Raw genomic sequence first — 21,826 nt, 5'->3', positions numbered from 1 at the left:
AGCGCTGGAACCGGAAAACCTCTTAATTAAGTCAATTTATTTTTTGTCTTAACGATAACTTGCCATCCTCCATCAGTTTTGGCAAAAAGTGGATACCATTCAAAATTAGGAAACACTGTAGTCTGGCTCCCACAACCCAATTGCAGCGGCATCAGTTGCATCATTATTAGGTGTCGGCAGAGACTCATCGGGCTTCCACCCGCTCGCTCCCTGCTCTTTTCGGGCCGTTAATTCTGCAACCAGCTGCTGGGTGTGCTATAAAGTAACTCCGGATCGGCAAGTTTTGAAACATGAAAAAAAAACCGCACGTCTGGAATGCACTCTCGGCGCCGACGACCAGAAGATGGAATGCTGATATGCGACCGTGTGGTGGTGGCTGAGACGATGAACGCCGTGGTGGTGATTGTGGTTTTTTGCGTTCCTCTCTCATCCATCTTAGATGGTCTCGGTGGAAGGTTTGCAAGGAAGTGGCAGTCGCTGCTTCCATCTAGCACTTCTGTGGTGGTGTAATTTCTTGCGCCTCTGTGCCTTGTGCGAACCGAAGCAGCAAATTCATAGTTGCAAACCGTAACCACAGCAGCACCACGACCGGTGCAAGGCATCAATTTATTTTTTAATAAACATGCACTGTCCCACTGAAGCTGGGATGAAGAATGCAAAAAAATATGAAATAAATAAATACATAAAATGGAACCCACTGCAGAGAGGGCCACACAACTGGCGATAGATATTGAGATAAAAAGAAAGCAAAAAACCACTATCCATCTCACTGCAACACTGCACTCTAGCACAGCAGTGGCAAGTTGCAGAAGCACTTAATCTGCTTCTGGGCTTGCTACACTTTTAATTCATCTCAGCTGGCCCATCACATGGTTCCAAAACCGAACTCGTACTAAGAGCGTTGCGAAAAGTGCATATAAATTGCATCATGGACACTTTCGTTTCGCACGGAGCCAAAACCAGCAGCAACCAACTACTGCTGTGCTCCCTTTCCCCCGAGATACTCCACACGTACGTACAGCGCTCCAGCAGTAGTGCATTGGTGTCAATTAAAACTCCAATTTATGACGGTATGTGATTTTGTGGCGAAAAAACTGGGGTTAAAAAGAATTAAATTGGAGTGCAGGCAACCATCTAACCAAATGTGTCCAATTTCCCAGCTGCAGCAGTTTACAGAGTGTGCAAAACAGGGAAATAGAAGTGGAATCGTATTTTACTTTTTTACTGCCTTTTTTTCAAGCTCCCATATGCGTATTAATTATTCTAAGCCACATAGGGAGAGCTAAAGAAAAACAAAACCACCCCACACTCCAGAGCTTGCGTGCATAAATCCATCCGAATTGTTGTGCTACGGCATACTGGCTTACCAGCTACCGTTTGGCGCATTCGGAATGATGAATCTGTCCCATTTCGCACAGTGTGCATTCTATTTTTTAATTACTTTCTGAATTTTTCAGAGCCAATTTTATAAATTTTAGGAGCAAAGTGCAGCGAGCGTGAAACAATTTGGTAATGTGTTGAGGTATGGCATGCATGCCAGGTTTTTTTTTTTTGTTTTTCGTGTCTTTTTTTGGGTGTAATTGTTGGCATGCATGTGCAAACGACAGGGAATGTGAGCTTCGTTGGAAAATTGTGGCAATCACGTGTTGAATAAAAAAATGGTTTAGTTACGGTTAATTTTGCCATCAAAGCCTTTATCTTAATTGGATAAAGATAATGTTTGAGATGTGCTTTCTGGCTTTTGTGAACAACATTGACGATTTATCGAAGCCGGTATATTTATTTATCATTTATTTATCGAAATCGGTTGAAAAATGTAAAATAATTTTGTAAAAATGTCAAAAAATAACACAAAATCGTCTCATGATTACATAAATTGAAGCAAAAATGAACCAAAGATTGGTATTGCAACCAATTTATGTTCTTCAACACATTTCTACTGTGAATTACTATACGCATGAATGAACAGCCACCAAAGTAATGAAAGGACCATTTCATCATTCATTTAGATATGTTAGGCGATGCACAACTTCACATAGAAATGCCTGCAAAGTAAAAAAAAAATGCTTGAAAAACTGCACCGTTTGCTAATCAAAATAAATTGCACTAAAATGGGTTTAAACGCTGCGACACAAATCATTTTCATTCCTCCCCAGACGTACACTTCTGAAAATGGGCCGCTATATACGGTTCACGCATCACACTTTACGAACCGGCAGTTCATCAACACCCGTTCAGTTCAGCATCGTTCTGCATGTCGAGTAATAAATTCCACAGCTTACACACCCTACAAGGCAGCTTACAGCCTGTCCGTACTCGGTGCGCCTTGGTCCTCATGGTACGACGTAAATTTTTATCAAATTGAGATAAAAATCTTTTAATTACAGTCCGCACAAAAAAACACAAAGGCGCCACCGACACAGGAACAAATGAATATGTAAAAAACATTATATGTTTTTATGTTTTTATGTTTATGTTTAGTTTATTAATCGATGGACTATGAAGCCCTCTCGAGTCAAAATATGCTTACAATAGATATTAGATAACGAACAGAACATTTATATATTGTTATTGTTGGGCGCATTCCGAACACTTAAAAGTGAAGTCAGTTCCATTATCGTCATTCCAGGCTCATAGATATCGTCAGCTGAATTTAATAGACGGCACATACAAAGAAGGGGGTTGCGAGAGCCAAATGTTGTTCTGGTTTCAGCGACTGCCAGCATTGGCCGGCGACGGAGTATTCTGGCAGGAACATAGAGATGAATCCTTGAAAGCAGCTCGGGACAGTCGATGGTTCCGTTTAAGATTCCAGTGATAAATGCCAGTCTGGCGTGCTCAACACGTTCGGCGAGAGGCGGGATCCCCAGCAGCAAACACCTAGTCCTGTAGTCGAGACGACGCGGCCAGTCACGAAGGGCGAAGCGCGTTGCCTTCCGTTGGATGGACTCTAGCCGCGCAAGTGCTCGAGTGGATGCTGGCCACCAAACAATGCTAGCATATTCCAGCAGTGGTCTGATAAGTGCGCAGTATAGTGTCTTGAAACACATAGGATCACGAAGCTCACGCGTCATGTTTATGACCAAGCCAAGTAGCCGATTGCCACTAGCGACTACTTGGTCTATCTGTTCTTCGAATGAGAGTTTAGCGTCTAGGAGGACTCCTAGGTCCTTTATACAGTTCACTCTTTCGAGGTTCTGACCATCGAGCCTATAGTTAAACAGCGTTGGAGCTCTTGAACGGCTGAATGAGATTATGGCACATTTATCAATACAGACGCTTAGTGCGTTACGCTTGCACCAGGAGACAAATTCATTCAGAGTGGCTTGAAGTTGAAGATGGTCCTCTGGCTCACGGATTTCACGATAGATTTTAGCATCATCTGCGTAGAGTAGGCAACTATTATCCGGGAGTGCCATGCACAAGTCGTTTATGTAGAGCAGAAACAACAGAGGCCCCAGGTTGCTGCCCTGGGGTACGCCGGAAGAGGCATCGATAGATCTAGATTGGTGGGAGCCCATTCTAACAGCATATGAACGACCACTTAAGTACGATTTCATCCACTTTACCAGGGGTGGTGATAGTCCGAGTTTATCAAGTTTTGCCAGAAGAATGTTGTGGGACACACTGTCAAAAGCCGCCTTAATGTCCGTGTAAATGGCATCAACTTGCATACCATCATCAATGGACTTATAACAGCCGCTAACGAATTGCATCAGATTAGTCGAAGTTGATCTCTTAGGCATGAATCCGTGTTGGTTGATGCTGATGTATTTGCCGGCAGATGCTATTAATGGTTCATAGATGAGGAGCTCGAACACTTTGGCGCAGGCAGCTAAAGAGGTAATACCACGATAGTTCACTGCTTCATTTTTGCTGCCCTTTTTGTGGATGGGTGTTAGCCATGAGACCTTCCACAATGACGGAAAGGTTCCTGTGCGCAGCGATTCGTTCAGAATCTTAGTTAAAATAGGAGCTACCGATACGGCACAACGCTTGAGAATTGTCGCTGGGATACCATCTGGCCCCTCGGTGTATGACGACTTGAGACGCTCGATTTTTTGGATAACCAAGGTCTCGGTGATGATAGGTAGCGTGACATGAATTGCATCTGCAGGAGTGTTCACGAGTGCGGAAGCAACAGCCTCCGGATGTGTGATGTTAGATATGAAGCTATCCTCGAAACGTGTGGCGAATAGTTCACAAATATCTAGTGGCGAATGTGCACAATTATCCTTATACCGAATAGTCCCGGAGAGGCCAGTTGATTTGCGCATGTTGTCGGCAAAACTCCAAAAGCGGCGAGGGTACTTTCGCAAGCTTCGTTCAGTGTGGCGTATATATCGACGATAGCAGACTCTATTATAACGTCGATAAAGTGCATGAACACCATTGTAATAAAGCCGGCACGGTGTGGACCGACTAGCGCGCAAAGAGTCATAAGCGGCTCGCTTCGCTTTTTTTAGGGCAAGCAATGTGCGGTCACCCCACGGCGGTCCGCGATGGGGCTTTTTAATAGGAACACATTCACGCAATGCGGCCCGCATAAACTCTGAGAAATCGTTCGTGGCATGGTCAATGGATGTATAGTTTGAGCATTCAAAGGATTGGTTGAAGGAGCAAATCAGTCTCTTGAGTTTAGTAAGGTCAGCACGTGCGTAATTGAGCTTTGTTTCCGTAACAGTGGTAACATGATTCATAGACGATACTGTGATTTCCAAATCAAATTCGAGCGGTGGGTGATAGCAATCTATTGGCAACAGCGGGTGCTCGCTGACACGTATGAGCGAAGAAGTGGTTGCACTTGACCAATTTCCGTATGCAAGGTCTAAAATGCGTCCCATAGAGTTAGTGTTGTTATTAAGCTGGTAAAGCGCATTCTGGTGCAGTCCATCGACGAGTTGGGCGCTACGTACTGAACTAGTACGAGGTTCAAAAAACACAAAAGGGGTTTCATGATTCGATTGCGCAGGCGACCAGGAGAGAGCGGGTTGGTTAAAGTCTCCAACGAGCACGAATCTGTCGTTTGGACCTAGTGTGTTGCAAATGTTATTGACGGTGTCCAGTAGTGCATTTATTTTTCCTTCGTCCGTGCTGTGGTTGGGAGGAAGGTAGGCAGCAGCAATGTATAATCGGTACGTCGGAAGCTGAATGCAGATGCAAGCGAATTCAAGTGTTTGCGCAAGCACTGGAAGCGCATGAGAGCGGAGAGCGGAACTCACCGCAATTAGTACTCCACCGCCTCGAGATAAAGAGCTGTTTGCGGCATTTCTATCACATCGATAGACACAGTGCGCATCGCCAAACAGGAGAGCTGTTGGATGGCTGGGATCGAGCCAAGTCTCAGTGAGTACCACAACATCATAGTCCGCCTCTAATACAGTTAAACGGAACTCATCAGCTTTGGATCGTAAACCTCGCACGTTCTGATAGTATACAGTTATAGACGTGGAATGGACATTGAGTGGTAAGCGTGTGTAAGTTGGTGCATGATCAACGGTGAGAGATCGTGCCGTTGACGTGTTGTTATTTCGTGTAAACAAGTGACTAGTCAGATTCAGTGGCTGTTGCATAGAAGTGTTAGTAGGCGCTGGGGTGTTGCAGTTGAGCGAGCTTATGGTAGAAGGTGAGTGTATTGTGTTTGTCGTCGAAGGATTTGCTCGAGCCGTATGCGCAACATATGGCTGCGCTGCTGTAGTGCATTTACTTCGGAAAAAAATTGAACCAGTGTAGTTTGAAGTGTTTTTGAACGTGACGTGGACGGAAGAGTGGGTGAAGGGAGAGTGCAGTTCATATCGGTTGGTGATTGTTCGGTTTGTGTTGGTGCGGGTTCATGGATATGTACAGGTGAGTATGGATTATTGTGGGGAATATTGTGTTGCGTACAAGGCTGCTGTGGTGCCGGTGAGTGTTGAGTGCGAAGCTGTAGTGGTGCCGGTGTCTGCTGAGTACGGGGTTGTTGCGGTACCGGCGTGTAAGTGTTCGTGTGTTGTGGGCGTGAATGTAGAGATCGCGGGAGCGAGATGAACTCACGCACACCGAGCCCAACCGGCCAGGAGGCTGCGTTAAGTGCCTTACTACGAAGGGCAGCAGGGATTCTGACCTTGAACGATACAGCACTTAATGGGCTAGGAACCGTTCCTGCTTTAAGCAGACTAAAAGCAATAACGTCTGCAGTGTCCAACTGCAAACACACCAACGAGACAACTTGCTCTATGGTGACGGACGCAGCCAACCTTGAAAGATGCAGCCATAGATAATCGGTTCTTAGTGTCTGTGAAACAGTTGGTATTGAGGCGGAGGTTGTGTTGGTACCTGTGATTATTGGTGGCAGTGAAGGACGATCGATCCGGTGAGTGTTGTTGGTATTTGTGGTATTTGAGATTGCTGCACTGTCAACAAACACGGTATCTGAGGATGCAACTGCATCACGAAATAATCTTCGTCTTTTTCCGTTTGGTAGTGCATCTGGGAGAAATTGATTGCTTTGTTGCAAGGATGCCGAATGGGCCGTGGTGACAGACCGTGACAGACCGAAGGGAAGCTCCAGTTTTTTGCCATTAGCACTGCAATTCTCGTCATGAACACACTCGGACGGAGGTTGCAGCCCTTAATGTAAGAGATCGGCCGTTAGATAGCCTGCGGTCAATGGGTGTGTGGTAGAAGAAGGTTTTACATACGTGGCACTCTTCGCATAAGTTTTGCAATTTTCATTACCACGGCGAATTCTGGTGTGTTTGTGTGTGTGTGTGTGTGGGGGTCAGGCTGCCAAAAACAATAACCATTTCGATGGGAAAACTTTCCTACCTCTTTTCCAGAAAGGGGTGTCTTTTATGCAGTGCATACGAAAACTTGAGAGGAGAAAAAAGAGTTAAACCTTTTACCATTTCCATCTTCTCGTGTTGCTCCTTTTATATCAACTTCTCACTTTCCCTGCCGTACTGGAATAAAGTACAAAAGCTACGGAGCAGTCCTAGCCAGTGTTGTGATGGAAAGTTTTAGAGGCTTTTCTTGTAGCTCGTTCATTCGCTCTGTGTCGTACAAAAGTACATTCGGCCAGAACTGCATAAAAGCAACTCTCCACCCGTACGTACGAGAGTTTCTTTTATTATGCTTCCTTAATTGACCCTTTTCGAAGCGACGGTTGCCCCAAACCGATTGTGCCATTATCTCGCTACATCGCAACAATTTCGCGATGCTGTCGCCCTTGAGCTTGCAACAACGCATGGGGCAGCAGCAACAAAAAAAAGAACTGTCACTAATTAACAGCCGTCGCACACCGAGTTGCAATTCAACTGGAGCTCCACAGCCAAACGACCCGCAAAAAGATGCACCGAAACAGATAAGGAGTCACATTCAAAAAAACCCCTCTTTTCCATGTGACGCGAGGGGTTCCAGTACAATGAATGCACGCCGGCAAGAAAAGCTAGCTGCTGTTGAAGTTTATTTCCGCTGCCCATCTTCGCAGTGTATGTCTCCGGGCACACAAGTACCACATCACAAAAAAAATGGAAGAGACACCAACCTATTGCATTCCATTTAGTCAACCGAAAGGGAAGTGGAACCGGAATGGCTTTGGCAAGTGCAACAGCTACCAACGCTCCTCCTTCTCCACAGTTTATGCACCGTGCACCAAAATGGAGTCGCAAAAGTTTTTGGCGTTGAAGGTAATAAAATTATCTATTTTCCCATGTTTTGCCATTGCCCTTTGTTCACCTCACGAAAGCACTTTTCGAAAGAGTGTGTTAAAGTTTTCCCTTTTATTTTCCCGTGCTGGGATCCGCAAAAAAAGCACTCACATACACACGTTCCCATCACCGTCACATAAAACTCAACCACACCTACACTTTGGAGCAGCCGAAGGGTTTGGTTGGGGTGTTCTTTGGTGAAGAAGAGAGAGAGAGAGAGATAGACACTGCCACAAGCTATAACAGAACTGCATCATTCGCTGCACACTAAAACCAGGTGCGTTCTGAGGCTGGCATGTGACCCACACTACCGCAAGCAAGGGTAAGTGAGATGAATTGGACGTCATCCCATTCATCATCCTTTATATATACGCACCTTTTGCTGCCATAAGTCAGTGTGCGAGTGTGTGTGTGTGTGTAGGTCGGGAAGATTTCCCGTGCCGGAGATGTTTTGTGTCGGATTAGAGTCGAAAGTTAGGTCACGGCAGCAAGTTCAGGAGTCACCAGCAGCCTCAATACCTTTGTACGGCTGGCAGCAAAAATCCCTTGGCCGAGATCTTCTTCGCACCGAGTTATAGTGTGGTGAGATTTATAGAGCGGTAATTAATTTAAGCTAAAGCTTATTTTTATCCTAGTTTTTTCCCCTCTTCTTTCATTGTATTCCTATGTCTCGCTTCGTTTTGCAAAAAAAGCACTCCCGTTTGCTTCATGCGTACTATGCAATGTCGTACCGGGGAATTAAAAAAAAGATTCCCAAACTTCGACCGTTGGGTCAATTTTTCTATCCGCCCATCAACCATTCGAACCACCTCCTGCCACAGAATGGGCTGAACGTTGGTACAAAACCTCTGCGCATGTTAGACAAACTTTTCATTTGCGTTTGTGTGTGTGTGTTTGTGTGTCTCTCTCTCTTTTAGGGCACAAATTAATTGTAGCCCGCACCCGGTCCCCATTAATAAAAGTTCTAGCGGGCGATTCACTGAGCGGGAGCCAAGCAGGGCAGAGCAGCTCACAAACAAGATTAAACGAATAGGTTTGGACACACTTTCATGCTTCGACAGAGCGATAGTTTCCGGCAGGAGGGGTAGGCAAAACCAAAGTGACACCGTAGAAGGCAGAAGGGACTGTGGGATTCGGAAATGGTGTGAATTGATTTTTTGTGAAGGTTTTTCTCTCTCTCTCTGTCTCTATCAGCTGCGTAGCTCTCGCCATACACACTGTCACTGGGAAGAAATATTGGTTTGAAGCGATGCTAAACGGAGGGCAGTGTTTCGGACGGGGCGTGAAGATGATCCGCTTCGGACAAACTGTCATTTCCGGCACGGGTGGCAGGCACGGGGGTCCCGTACACCGAGATCGTTAATTGAGATTAATTACCAGCGCTTAAGGCTCATAAGGTTGAATAAACGAGCAAACCTGTTCCTATGATGGTGCTGTTGGATTTGGTGAGAAACCAACGCTTGTATCTTATTGGAGATCTTACACAGTATCGACATTATTCTATTGGTGATCACATGAAGCAAACAATGTGAAAGATGAATTCTGATTAGACAATAAAGAGAACATTACTTCTGGATTATTGTGAGATATTGAAGATATCCTAATAATGACAACGATGATCGTAATTTTCCTTTTTTTTTAGTTCAGTCAATAGATATCCGATCAGACAATCTTTTTGGTTAGAAAGAATATTTCGGAAAAGAGGCGCTATAACATTGGATTTTGAAAATTGTTGGCCCTTCAACGGAAAGACATTAAGATCTATTATTGGGTCCCTTTCCGTTGTTCGTTGGTTGAAATTTTAGCCTGTCAGCTGTTTGCATTGTATAGCAGTTTTCGAGCAGCTATCTAAGTGAGTATAATATACAGGTGGACATATCCCAAGGTTTATGAATTTAAAAGGCTGATTTTTATCGCTTCTGCTTCTGAATGAAGGTTTTAAGAGTGTTTTGTATATCTGCCAATCCTCCAGAAGGCCTGTTTGAGCAAAAGCCTTCATAAAAAACATGCTATGAAACCATCTGTACTACATACACTTTGATTCTAGATTCCATCACTTGATCTCTTTAATGTACCTTGGGATAAATGTAAACAACACCGTGTTTTGCCATTTTTTCGAGCAGGTACTCGAATATAATTCTAGCTTTGAGGCTAGAATAATCTAGACTGAAAATTGCAGGCTAGTTTAATGTGTGGTTTTGTATGGATTGTTTACATGATTTCAGCCTCCAACTGTCAAACTCCATACAAAATACTGACTAGAATCGTGTAGGGTCCCATTGTTTGCACAACTATTGCTTACAAGAGCATCAGTTTAAGATATTCGATATATGAAAGTGGAACGGAAGAGTAGAAATATGTATTCCAAGGATAAAGAATGATATAACCATTACCAGGATCCATTATAATAACACATCTAAAAGATATAAATACGATGTTCAAAGTTAAAATAGCTACAAATAATTCGGAAATAGACAACCAGGAAAAAACAATAAACCAAACATCACGTTCATAGTTTTAAAAGACAGCATCATTTAGCAGTAAAAATAACTCAATGTCTTAAAAAACTTACAACTGCAATGCTACGGTACTATTTGCAGGTACTATCTTCACACCCAGCCCCCGACCTAACAACCGGAAAGCATGGTCGTTCGTATTGCTAGCATCAGCAAAAGAGTTGAAATTCTAGAGCACAGTTCCCAGTGTTTATGAGCGCAGATTGTGATCCCGGGCAGAGTGTTATAAACCCGGCGCAGGAGAAAAAAAAACTGGACAAAGCAGCCGGTAAACAAACCGGTTGGTTCAAAAACAACTCTCAACGGGGTTCGGGAAGCGCCGGAGAAAACTACTAACGCCATTGCAACATTCGCTGTGACAGAATTTATGGCACAATTTTTGCCCATCTGACCAAGCGAACCATCACCCGTCTGCCTCAGCCGTACACAGTACTCAGGGTGTTGCAGCACAACTTTGGCCCTGGATTGGAACTGAACCCGTAAAAAGAGTTGGGAAAAACACGCATCGAAGGTGGAAGTAAATAAACGACAGCATCAACACACACAACATCCGAACCAGATCACGAGCAGATCAGTGTGCACACCGAGCAAATGCCATCGTTTTCGCCGCCCATTCACTGTCGTAGAAATTTCCCATTTCCGAGATGACCCAGCACGACGAGCGAGGAAGAAAAACTGCTTAGGTGGAATTTTCCCCCGCAGTGCACGAATTGTCGGAGGTACCCGGTCCATTCCAGCGTCACGAGGGAATGGAACGGAGAGTAGGGCGCACGGCGCTGCAAAGAATTATGTTTATGTGCTCGGTGATAATTTCGAGTGTCGTGTTGAATGAAGCAAATTATAAAATAAAGTACAGCGAAAACCGAGCACCCCGTCAAGGACCACCATCCCTTGTCTACCAGTTGACTCTTGCGCGCTCTCTAGCACGCACAGAAGGGTCTAGGCGCAGGCATCTCGCCTGCCCGGCAAAGACTATCTTTGCCCGGATCTGGATAGTTTCCGGGGAGCTATAATTCAAATGTAACCTTTGACACCAGCACCGAAATGACTTCACGGCAGAGGCACTTTTGGCCGGTGCTGGGGCCGGTAGTTTGAGCAATTGGACAGACGTACAGGGTAGCAGCGCTAGGGACATCTGGGATGAGTTTTTCGGGAGCGCCCAGCCAAGGTCACAGTTTTATTGGAAAAGTTCTGCAAAACGGGGTGCAATTTATAGAGAGCATGATGGTGGGCTCCAGGACCTTAAAAGTTATGTTTGAAACCCAATTTTGGGGCTGGAAGTTGGAGCATGTAAAAAGGGCTACAGAAATTGAGGTGAGTGGACCTCCGAGATGACTGAATGCTGTAGTATGCTTAATATTCAAAATGAAGAAAAACTTTCGATTAAATGGATTCATATAATAAACCATACCGTATTATTTTGATTCAACGCTTCTTTTGATTGCTGGAGATATCGAAGAACTTGGGAACTAAAATTACGTCTTGAATGAACAAAATTCTGAAGGCATTCCAGTTTACATTTAGATATGTCTAGTGACTTTTATCTGAATAACAACTCATTAGAAATGGATATTTGGAGGTATCTGAAATGCGTCCGACGATCTACATGACATCAGACATCTAAGGTCAAATACTTATATTTGAAATCTGGCTACAAGATATTATAAATACTTCAGAGTTTTAGTAAGAGCTTTGATCTAAAAACAATTTGTGGAATAATTTGAGGTATGATTATAACTTAACTTTTCCCTATGCTTTCAGTGGCTTCTGCCTATCCTAATTAAACACAAAGATTTCGCAACGAAATTTGCCTAAAAGTCCCACCAACCATTTCTCTCTAAATTTAGCTAGAAACATAGAAAAATGTCATCAGAAGCAAGCGACTGTTGCATGACTGTCCCCTTCCTAACGATCTCACATGTTCACCGGTGCACCCAGCTGTACACAATACGCACCTAGCTCTAGCGGGAAAATTGAAGTAAAACCACTGCCAACAGTAACCGACCGTTTCGACAGCCCGGCGCAACTACCAGGGATTATATCAGCCTCATTTGCATTTGCAAATTCCGACCAGACTCGAGTGCTATCCAGACACAGCCCAGTGTATGTGCCTGGTTCGACACGAGAAAAAACACACACATGCACACATATGGTATGTACCTCCGAAACGGTGCCAAACATGCGTTTAACAAATGACTGTTGTTACGCCTCATCGATATTTTTCCACCTCAGTCTTTTGCTCCGAAAAACCCTTCCGACGGCACACGGTGCACGCGTCGGTAGCTTTCACTTGATTATAATATCCTCGTTGCCGACAAATTGAAAATGTACTGCCGGCATGTGTGCGTGAAAGAGGTTTCGCTTTTTTTTTAGCGTGGAATGGTTACCCTGTCTACCAAAGAACACACTGCCGTCCTTCTGCACACCTGTGACGCAAAACTAAAAACTCGGACGAGAAGGCGAGATTCGATGGGTGCCCGAAATTTGTCGACTTCCGTTCCCGGTGGCACAACACACATGCTGCTGTGTTTGCAAATGCTACCGTGCCGAGGTCTTTGGTCTGTGAATCACTTTGCGCGGACAAAAAAAAGTGTTTCTTTTTACTCTGTCTCGATTTGCATTGTGCTTGAAGAGAATTCAGCGGCACCGGGTGGAATATGTAGATGGGCTTAGAACGTGCGACATCGCGATTCGTCCCGGGTGTGAGAGTGTGTTTGTCGCATATGTTTTCACCGGAAAGTGCACGCACACGGTCGCCGACACGCTTTCCGGATGGCTGGGTAAACGATTCCACCATGTAATACCTGCTTATGCGTAAAACGTATGCAACCATATGGGTTTCCATGGGACTACCATCCGAGAGTGTCATCTAGCATCACGTGATGATGAAGGCAGTGGCATCACAGAGGCAGAGTGAAGTCAGCAAAGCTGCTCGCATCACGTTCCAGTAGTTTCGTGTTTTTTGGGCGTCTAATTTCATGCTGCGATTACGGCGAACAGGTCGGTCGTCCAAACAAATTCAGTCGAATTGATCCCATAGATCCATTGTTGCGTAAAGGTGATTTGATCGCTGGCTGCACCTATTGATGATGAATTTTGCCATGAGTTTTTCCCTCGTTCGACGATTAACTCACAACGACCTATTTTTATCCTGAAAGAGTTCAATAGCGATCAAATTACCCAAGCCAAACTCAATTATCTGGCAGGTTGATTATTAATTAGAAAAAAGTCTTTGCGTTTTGTTTGCGTTCGTCAATGAACCACAGGAAAAGCGATTCCATTATAATCCCATTATCTTGAAATCAGCTTACCACAGTGTCACACGGCACGAACAGCAACACCGCGGTGAAAGTAAAGCAAAATGAAAACCCAAAACAAAAACTACACCAACACACTACCGCTCGTAAATACTGCAGCAAATTTTACGACGGCTGATTATCAACTCTCTTTGATATTATGGCCGCTCGATCAGCGAGAAGATAACTAGCACCGGCAGGAACATAACATTAACATACCAACAGCAGCACACCGACGACGACGACGACGGGCCGGACCAGGGCAGATGTGAGGGCTAGATGCAGTGCAAGAGCGATGTAAATCCGTCCCGTTCGAAGATCGATTTAACCTAATTTATCGTACACATTATCCGGGAGACTAATGATCGTCTCTTCCCTCTTCCCTGCTGGGTGAGGTTGACTCACCGCACCAAGCTACGGACCAGCTCGGATCAGTGGAAGAACAAATTTCCCAGCACTGGTGAAAGATGTTTTTTTTTTCATTTAGAAGGGACAGAAGAAAGCAGGGAAACACAAAAAAAAATCATCTCACACCAACAAACGCAACAAGACTTTCCAATCACGGCGAGATTGGAGAAAGCAAACAGCATCCCGCGATGGATGCCGCGTGGAAGAAAATGATAGACACACCGACAAACCCGAGAACAAGCTCAGGGAGGAACAAGACAAGGGTGAATCATGGGGTATGGAGGCTAAAAGACATACGTTTTCTCGCCCTATCCCATCGGCTTCCTCGAGGCGCACATCAGGCTAACTCGATGTTCTCGTGGTGTTTGATGTTGTACTGACGGGTATCTCCAATGAGACGAACTCCATCGGTCAGCCCTCTTGCATCAGTGTGCGGTGTGTATCGGGTTTAGTTTGTTCTCATCGTTTGTTTTTTCACCCATTTTCTTGTGTGATCCGCATGGAGCAAGCGATACAGTGAAGCGGTAGCGGCTAGCAGTAGCGTAGGTGTGCTTGGGCGCGCCTGGAACATGAGACTGCGTCGAAGGCGCGCGGCCCTTAAATGGGACCGTGGCGTCGTATGTTTCGATAATGGGTTATTTGGATAACGGAGTGAAGGACGCACTGGTCGCTTACAACCGGGCACGCAGCGTGATGACATGCGTGTGGGCCAATGAAGAGAGAGAGAGGGAGAGAGAGAGAGGGAAGGTGTGTACCAGGTACACCCTTTATGGGACAAAAAAAAGGAGGCACTCTAATCGGAAGCATTATGGGCGCGTGGCCTTTTTCGGTGAGATCGTATCGTTTTACTTTAGGCAGACTATGGCGAGGAAGGAGTGATTTTATATCTTTTTGGACTTTCTGCGAACAAAATGAGCAAAACTATTTCAACATGCCATTAGAAACATAACTATTCGTACAAAAGGTGTGATTATCAGATCGAATTTTATACAACACGCAAAAGTTCAAAAGCTCAGAAAAAGGTGACACGCGCTATGTTTCATCGTCTTCCTTGGTGAAACCAAATGCCACGTCCTTCGTACCATGTCAGGTGTCAGTTATTAGGTCTCGAAACTTTAGAACACAGGAGAAATAATGCTCAATGTATTTTTATGCATAAATTATGCAATGGGCTTATTGATGCATCTCAAATTTTAAATCTGATCAGCGTTTTTGAACCTACTAGGGATCTCAGAAGCAGGCCTTTAATAAGGATCCCACTTCGATCTTCTTCATTTGGCGCTAACGACCCTTTAATTAAAATGTGTGTCAGGTACAATAGACAATAATGATGATAATAATAATAATAATAATAATAATAATAATAATAATAATAATAATAATAATAATAATAATAATAATGATAATAATAATGATAATAATAATAATAATAATAATAATATAAATAATAATAATAATAATGATAATAATAATAATAAATAATAATAATAATAATAATAATAATAATAATAATAATAATAATAATAATAATAATAATAAAAATAAAAACAATAAAAATAATAATTATAATAATAATAATAATAATAATAATAATAATACAACAATAATTTAAATTGTTCGATATTTAACACCAAGTTATAAGTTTAATATAAATCATTCATAAAACACAGTTTCTGCAGTATGTAAGATATTGGATTTATTATAAATACTCATTGTGGTTTTTGCCCATTGTGTTTCTCGCACAACAGTCCACTACAACAAATTCTTCACTTTCCCACAGATAGAGAGAGTGTGTGTGTGTGCATCATCGGATGCACCATCACCATAACGGATATAAACAAGATCGTGTCTGTCAAGAGGCGGACACCAGGCGGAAGAATTATAGTGCGGCGGTCTCGTCCGGGAAAGCACAACCCTTTTGTGCGTTAGGCCACGAGCCGCCCGGTCCACACGCCAGACAGTAGACAGTGCCTAGGTTATCATCGTATCATCGCGCGCTGCCCACCACCGCACAGGCTCGAAACAGCTCGATATAGTTCAGGCATGTCACGTCCTTATCAACGCCTAATAACTCACCGACATTGTGTCGCCTTCGAACCGAAACAACCGAACAGCTCACAAGGCGCCGACAACGCACGCGGTGCCTCGGACGACTGCAAGTGCATCCCAACCGACGACATTGCGTACGATGTAACGCAGCGAGAGGACGTTGTTCGCTTACCAGGTCCGTCTTCTCATCGAAGCAGGCACAGGAAGCGGATCTCTGAGCGCGATGTTAACACGAGCACAGACTGGGCGCCAGCGGGCCTTAGGTTGTCGGCCGGTACAATCCCAAAAATCGCAGCAGTGAAGTTAATCATGGACCGGGGCGAACGAACAGTGCCTATGAGCGGTCGTCCATCCGTTCGATGATGGCGTTGAAGCGTAAAACACACACTCAGTTATGCTCGACAGCTTGTGCTGCTGGTCGGGGGTTACGAAGATGTAGCGAAGCCTGAAGTAAAATCTCATTAATTCGCTTTCTGCTCGTGCTCGGACCGACATCTACATGGTCGTTAACGTATGAAGCGTTAGAAGAGGACTGTTGTAGTTCTCTGCAACACCTTAATTGGTGGTTCAAGAAAAAAGTGACAATGCAGCTTAACAACTTCACTTGAAGTGCTATTGCCTGATGTAGATTTGTTCCCCATCAGTGCATCAAAAAGTGTCGCTGCAGGTCAAAACCATCAGTTAGTATGACACCATTACGGTGTCTCCGAAACAGCAACAATTACCACTTTGATGCCACTGGGCGACTCCACTTTGACCTCTGCTAATGTTCGACCACCACCTGCTCGATTCACTTTACTGCCCGCAGCGGGTACGCGATCGATCAACACACACACACACACTGCAAATTACGAGCATTTACACACAGTTCCGCATACCGCATCCGGCCGGGTCCCGTCTCGGGTCTCTATGCTGCTCTCTATCATTAGCGTGTTGCATATTTTAAGACGCCCGCGAGCTATGTTTTTGACACGTCACGCTAAGTGGAGGTGGAAAATTGGCCACGCGCTGTGGAACGTTTCTGCTCACACGACATTCTACTCCAAAGCACTTTCTCTCCAGGGGCGCACACAGAAAACCCCATTGCTTTGCGTGAGCTGACAGGGTGAGAAATAATCCAGCTGCCGCCAAACTGTCGAACAGACCCGGCGGTAGTGCAAGCGTTCTTGCACTTTACAGTCTGGGCCGGTGGACAGGAGGACTCCACAAAACTGCATTGCAGCAGCAGGGTGGCAAGTGCATTGGCCCGCCACCGCTGGAGCAGCGTAACATTAAAATTCTAAATTAAACAGCTCTTCCATTTGCACGCAGCATGTGCCGCGTGTGTGTGTTTTTGAAATTGGATTGATTTTACGGTGTTTATTCTGCAAGCCGGATCATTGTAAGCGAGCTAGCTATTCTGTGTGCTCTTGGAAAACATAAAGCTGCAACGATGTTTAATCGAACCGCTGTGGTTTATACCGTGGCTTTGGAAAAGGAAATAAATATTATGATTCCATCATTTATTAAATATCATGTGAAGGGTTTTATTTTGTTCACTATGTACTTTTTGATCACAGTTTCCATTTTTTTTAAAATTAATTCACAGATTTTGTTGTGCATAAAAGTCAAACAATTTCAATCACAAACCGGAACTAGTTGCTTTTATTTATTTTTTTAATCACTTGTTTTAGATTTGCTGTCAATGGCATTGATGGCGAGGTTAAACTCAATAAAGCAGACTTTCAAAATTCAATGTAAACAATTCATCAAAACAAAACGATTTGTATCGTCCATTTGACAATGGGCGCAATGATCATATTATTGCGATAATGGAAACATAACTTGTTTGATGTATGCTGACGATGTCAAACTCTTTTTACCGGTTAAGAGTAATAACGATTGCATCATCCTGCAAAATATTACAAATGGGTTTGGTATCTTGTGTCTAAAAATTATCTAGAGTTAGCCCTTGATAAGTGTTTCACGTTTCATAAACTAAAAAAAAAATGATCAAGTATAATTATTCGTTGTTAGGCAGTGTGTTAGATCGTCGCCAGGAAGTTTTGCGATCTAGGTGTTACACTAGACTCTAGTTTAAATTTCCGTTTACATATTGACAACACTGTTTACAAAGCATACAAGATGCTAGGTTTTATCTTTAGACAATTCCGTGAATGTAATGATGTCTTATGTCTTAAGTCGTTGTTTACTGGTCTTGTACGATCGTGCGTGGAGTATTGCTCAATTCTTTGGTTCCCGAATTGCACTACGATGATTGGGGCCCTTCACGATTCTAGTCAACTTTTTGTATGGAGTTTAACAATTGGAGGCTGAAATCATGTAAACACTCCATACAAAACCACACAAAAAACTAGCCTGCAATTTTCAGTCTAGATTATTCTAGCCTCAAAGCTAGAATTAGATTCGAGTACCTGCTCGAAAACACGATATTGTTTACATTTATCCCAAGGTGCATTAAAGAGATCAGGTGGCAGAATCTAGAATCAAAGTGTATGTAGTCCAGGTGGTCTCATAGTATGTTTTTTTAACGCCAAATTTGAATATAAGTTTTTGACAGGATGGGTGAAAACTTTTGTTCAAACAAGCTTTCTTGAGGCTTGACGTATACTCAAAACTCTCTTAATATTTTCATTCAGAAGCAGAAGCGATAAAAATCAGCCTTTTAAATTCATACACCTTGGGATAGGCCCACCTGTATATTATACCGACTTAGATAGCTGCTCAGATAGCTAGAAACTGCTATACAATGAAAACTGCTGACAGGCTGAAATTTCAGCCTACGAGCTTAAAACAGAAAGGGCCCCATTAACAGAATAGAGGCAATACAACGGAAGTTTACAAAACTTGCTTTAAAATGCGACAAATTCAGAGGACTTGCCAAATTATCGCTCGCGTTGCCTTCTGCCTGGCCTACAGACGCTAGAACACCGTTTTAAGGTTAACCAATGTGTATATGTTGCCAAAATATTAAGAAAAAAGAATTAGACGTCCCTTGTTTACTAGAGAAGATCAATATCTACGTGCCTTCGGGACCTCTTCTTTCTCGTAACTTACTTGTACGCGAGAACAGGCGTACAAGGCAATTCATTACATGGTCACATCACTTTAATTTTAATTTAACGACCAACGCATTTAAAGAAAACATTTTATTAATCTTCAATTTTGGCGACACTGGATCAAGGGAGATGTTAGAGGAAAAATTTAGGGTTTAGGTGTAGGATACGTTTTAAGTACTCAGTTTGTCACAGCCGCAAGAGTGCAAGGCACATATGTCGGTAAATAACTGAGTAATAACAGCAAATCAAACAGACAAAATCAATTGAGTCATTAAACATAAATAACTTTTAGGAGTTCGTAAGCTAGAAGTGCATTGATATTATCTAGCATTATTATCAGCTGAAAAGATTAATTTAAAGTTGTTTCCTAGCTTCAGCCCAAAGCTCCAGAAAATATTAATTGCTTCAAAAAATTATGTTCATATTCTGAGATGAAACTTTCAAATACAATTTTCCAAAAAGTTTTTGTATACAAAATACCTTTGATACATAAAGCAAGGCATATAACCTTTATTTTGTAACATTATATTATTTCTAAGTGCACGGAATGTTTGTAAACAGTTTAAAATGCTTCAATGTGTTGACATCTTGAGAACGCAATCCTTCTCCTCTCTTCCTTTCCTTTACCAACTTGCCACCGGCTACCATTTACTCCTCACAGCATGAATGAACGGCATTGGGTCGATCAAACTGATGACAGGACTAAATAATCTACCAAACAAAAAAAAAAAACACAATCGAGGCGTCGGGCGTATGTTATGTTAGACCATGATCAAAACATTGCCACATACTTCTTCTTCGCGTGTACGTTCAAGGGCACCGGGGGGAAGCTCCTTGCAAGAAATCGAATACACTTTTGCTTTTCCCTCGAACCCCACCGCAGCCCCGAACGATATATCGGCGCTGGAACATGGGTTTTGTGTAAACGGTTTCTTCCGTAGCGCGGTGGACAACAGACACAAACACACACATGTATGTGCCCAACCATCCCTTTCCACACGGCGGCGGCAGTTTGTTTTCCTTGGTACGTTGTTCTCGAGCGCGTAACGTTTATTTATTTTTATTTCCGATTAACTGTTCCGTCAGTCCGGCGCATCTTCGCGCGGAGCGGGCGCGTTCGATCAGAGAAACCTTTCAATAACAAAATTTTACCTCATCGCCCGTTCCTCTCCACCTTAAATCCATCTCAAGTGGTTCACACTTAAAGGCAGGCGTCGGAGTTTTGGATTCTTTTCGTCTTTGCTGCGGTAGAAAGCGCAAACAGCTCGCGGATGGGCAAATACACACACACACACGCAAACAACTTCTCGAACGGGCCGAAGAAAGCCAGATAGACATGGCCAGGTGATGGGGAGCACGATCGACAGACGGGACAGGAGTGTATTGGATATTTTATTGGCGTTCTGGTTGCTCTGATCCTTCTTTCCCTCTCGCTCTGTTTACATCTCTCAGCTTCAAGGGTCTTTTGTGGGCACTGGGGAGGTGCACATAGAGCACCAGACCCCGCCGAGGGAATGATGGAAACGATGAACTCTCCTACTTGAGGCTTTGAGGTATTGGATGGATTGCGATTCAATCGGATGCTGCTTTACGTTCAGCGGCTGTCATCTTACCGTCTGTCAAGTGGAGACGGTACAATTTATTTTGCTGTGAAGTGTCCGTGAAGGCTCCACCGCGCGCCGAACAATATCGAAACTGGGCGGATGGATTGTAGTGTTTCGTTTTGGCAGCGGTGCATCGTGTCGTGATCTAATGTCGGTATGTCGATTCTGCAAAGTCGCGGATGGAAGGTGCTAGCTTGAGTGGCACGAACTAAAACATGAGACATAACATTGGGAGCTTTATGAAATCATTATTTTAGTAAAAAAAAAAGAAGAAAGAAAAAAAAACAATTCCGACAAATCTATAATGCATTCCACCACCTATTCAAAACGATGAAAAAAACATACTCTTCAAAAGCAATTAATGCGACCACAGAGCGCGGCCCGGCCAAACAGTGCGTTTCGTTCAAACGGATAAATATTGTTCCAACAGACGCCAGACAACGGGCGATTAAGTGGGGGCAAAGCAAACACACACCATTAACCCTTTAATGTAGCGATGCGTTTTCGATAAATAACCAAGTGCAAGTGCTCTGGCCGCTTGTTTATGTTTGTGCCGTACCCCTCCGAACGCATTGCACCGCCGTTTCGTGATGCGCGCAACGCTCAGGTGTTAAAGTGGAAAATTGTGTGTACTGTGCACCCCTCTCTCTCTCTCTCCCCCTTTGTTTATGTGTGTTTGTATATTTATTATACCTCTGGAACGATGAATATCAAAGCCCGAGCAAGGGAGCAATTGTTTTGGAGTTGAAGTCGCGTTCTGCTTGCATCCTCGGAAGCATCATATTTCTCCCGTGACACGATAATCGCGTCTGGTTTGAAGTTCTTCCCGGGTAATTTGACACCCAACTGTCTCTTGGAATTACAGAAGAAGTCTGCCGTTTTTCTGTTTTAGAGAAATGTTATCGATTTGTTGATTAAAAGTACAAGCGACGGGCGATACGGTATCTTATTACCATTTGCAGTTTTGCAATAAAAATTACCAATACTCCCCATGGAGTTGACTCCCTGTGGAAGCCCCTTTAAGGCGGTTCCACAGTTCCACTGCACGGCAGTAAAACGGGGGTAAAGCAAGAAATTTAACCTTCTTTTCCCTTTTTTCAATGTGTTTTGCAGAAAACCGTTCCACCGGAAGCCATAGGCAAATGGTGTTTTTAAATTGTAGCTCCATCCATCCCTTTGCTGCAGGAGAGGACTCGCGTGGAAAAA

The 21,826-nt window shown here is 43.7% G+C and overlaps 1 protein-coding gene across 9 annotated transcripts in view; it reads right to left on the bottom strand.

The window, feature by feature from the left end:
• The window catches only part of LOC121600455 (insulin-like growth factor-binding protein complex acid labile subunit), a 202,954-nt gene that overhangs the window by 94,153 nt on the left and 86,975 nt on the right, over positions 1-21,826 (bottom strand). For 3 of the 9 annotated variants that reach the window (XM_041929061.1, XM_041929059.1, XM_041929065.1), the window contains one exon: positions 20,630-20,828. The exons of the other annotated variants lie outside the window; for them this stretch is intronic. The gene's annotated coding sequence lies outside the window, so the exon portion shown is untranslated. The remainder of the gene's footprint in view (positions 1-20,629; positions 20,829-21,826) is intronic. 9 annotated transcript variants of the gene reach the window in all.

This window comes from Anopheles merus, chromosome 3L (assembly GCF_017562075.2).
Source record: "Anopheles merus strain MAF chromosome 3L, AmerM5.1, whole genome shotgun sequence".
NCBI lineage: Eukaryota > Metazoa > Arthropoda > Insecta > Diptera > Culicidae > Anopheles > Anopheles merus.
Note: the sequence above shows the minus strand (reverse complement) of the source record. Positions and strands in the feature narration are given on the sequence as shown.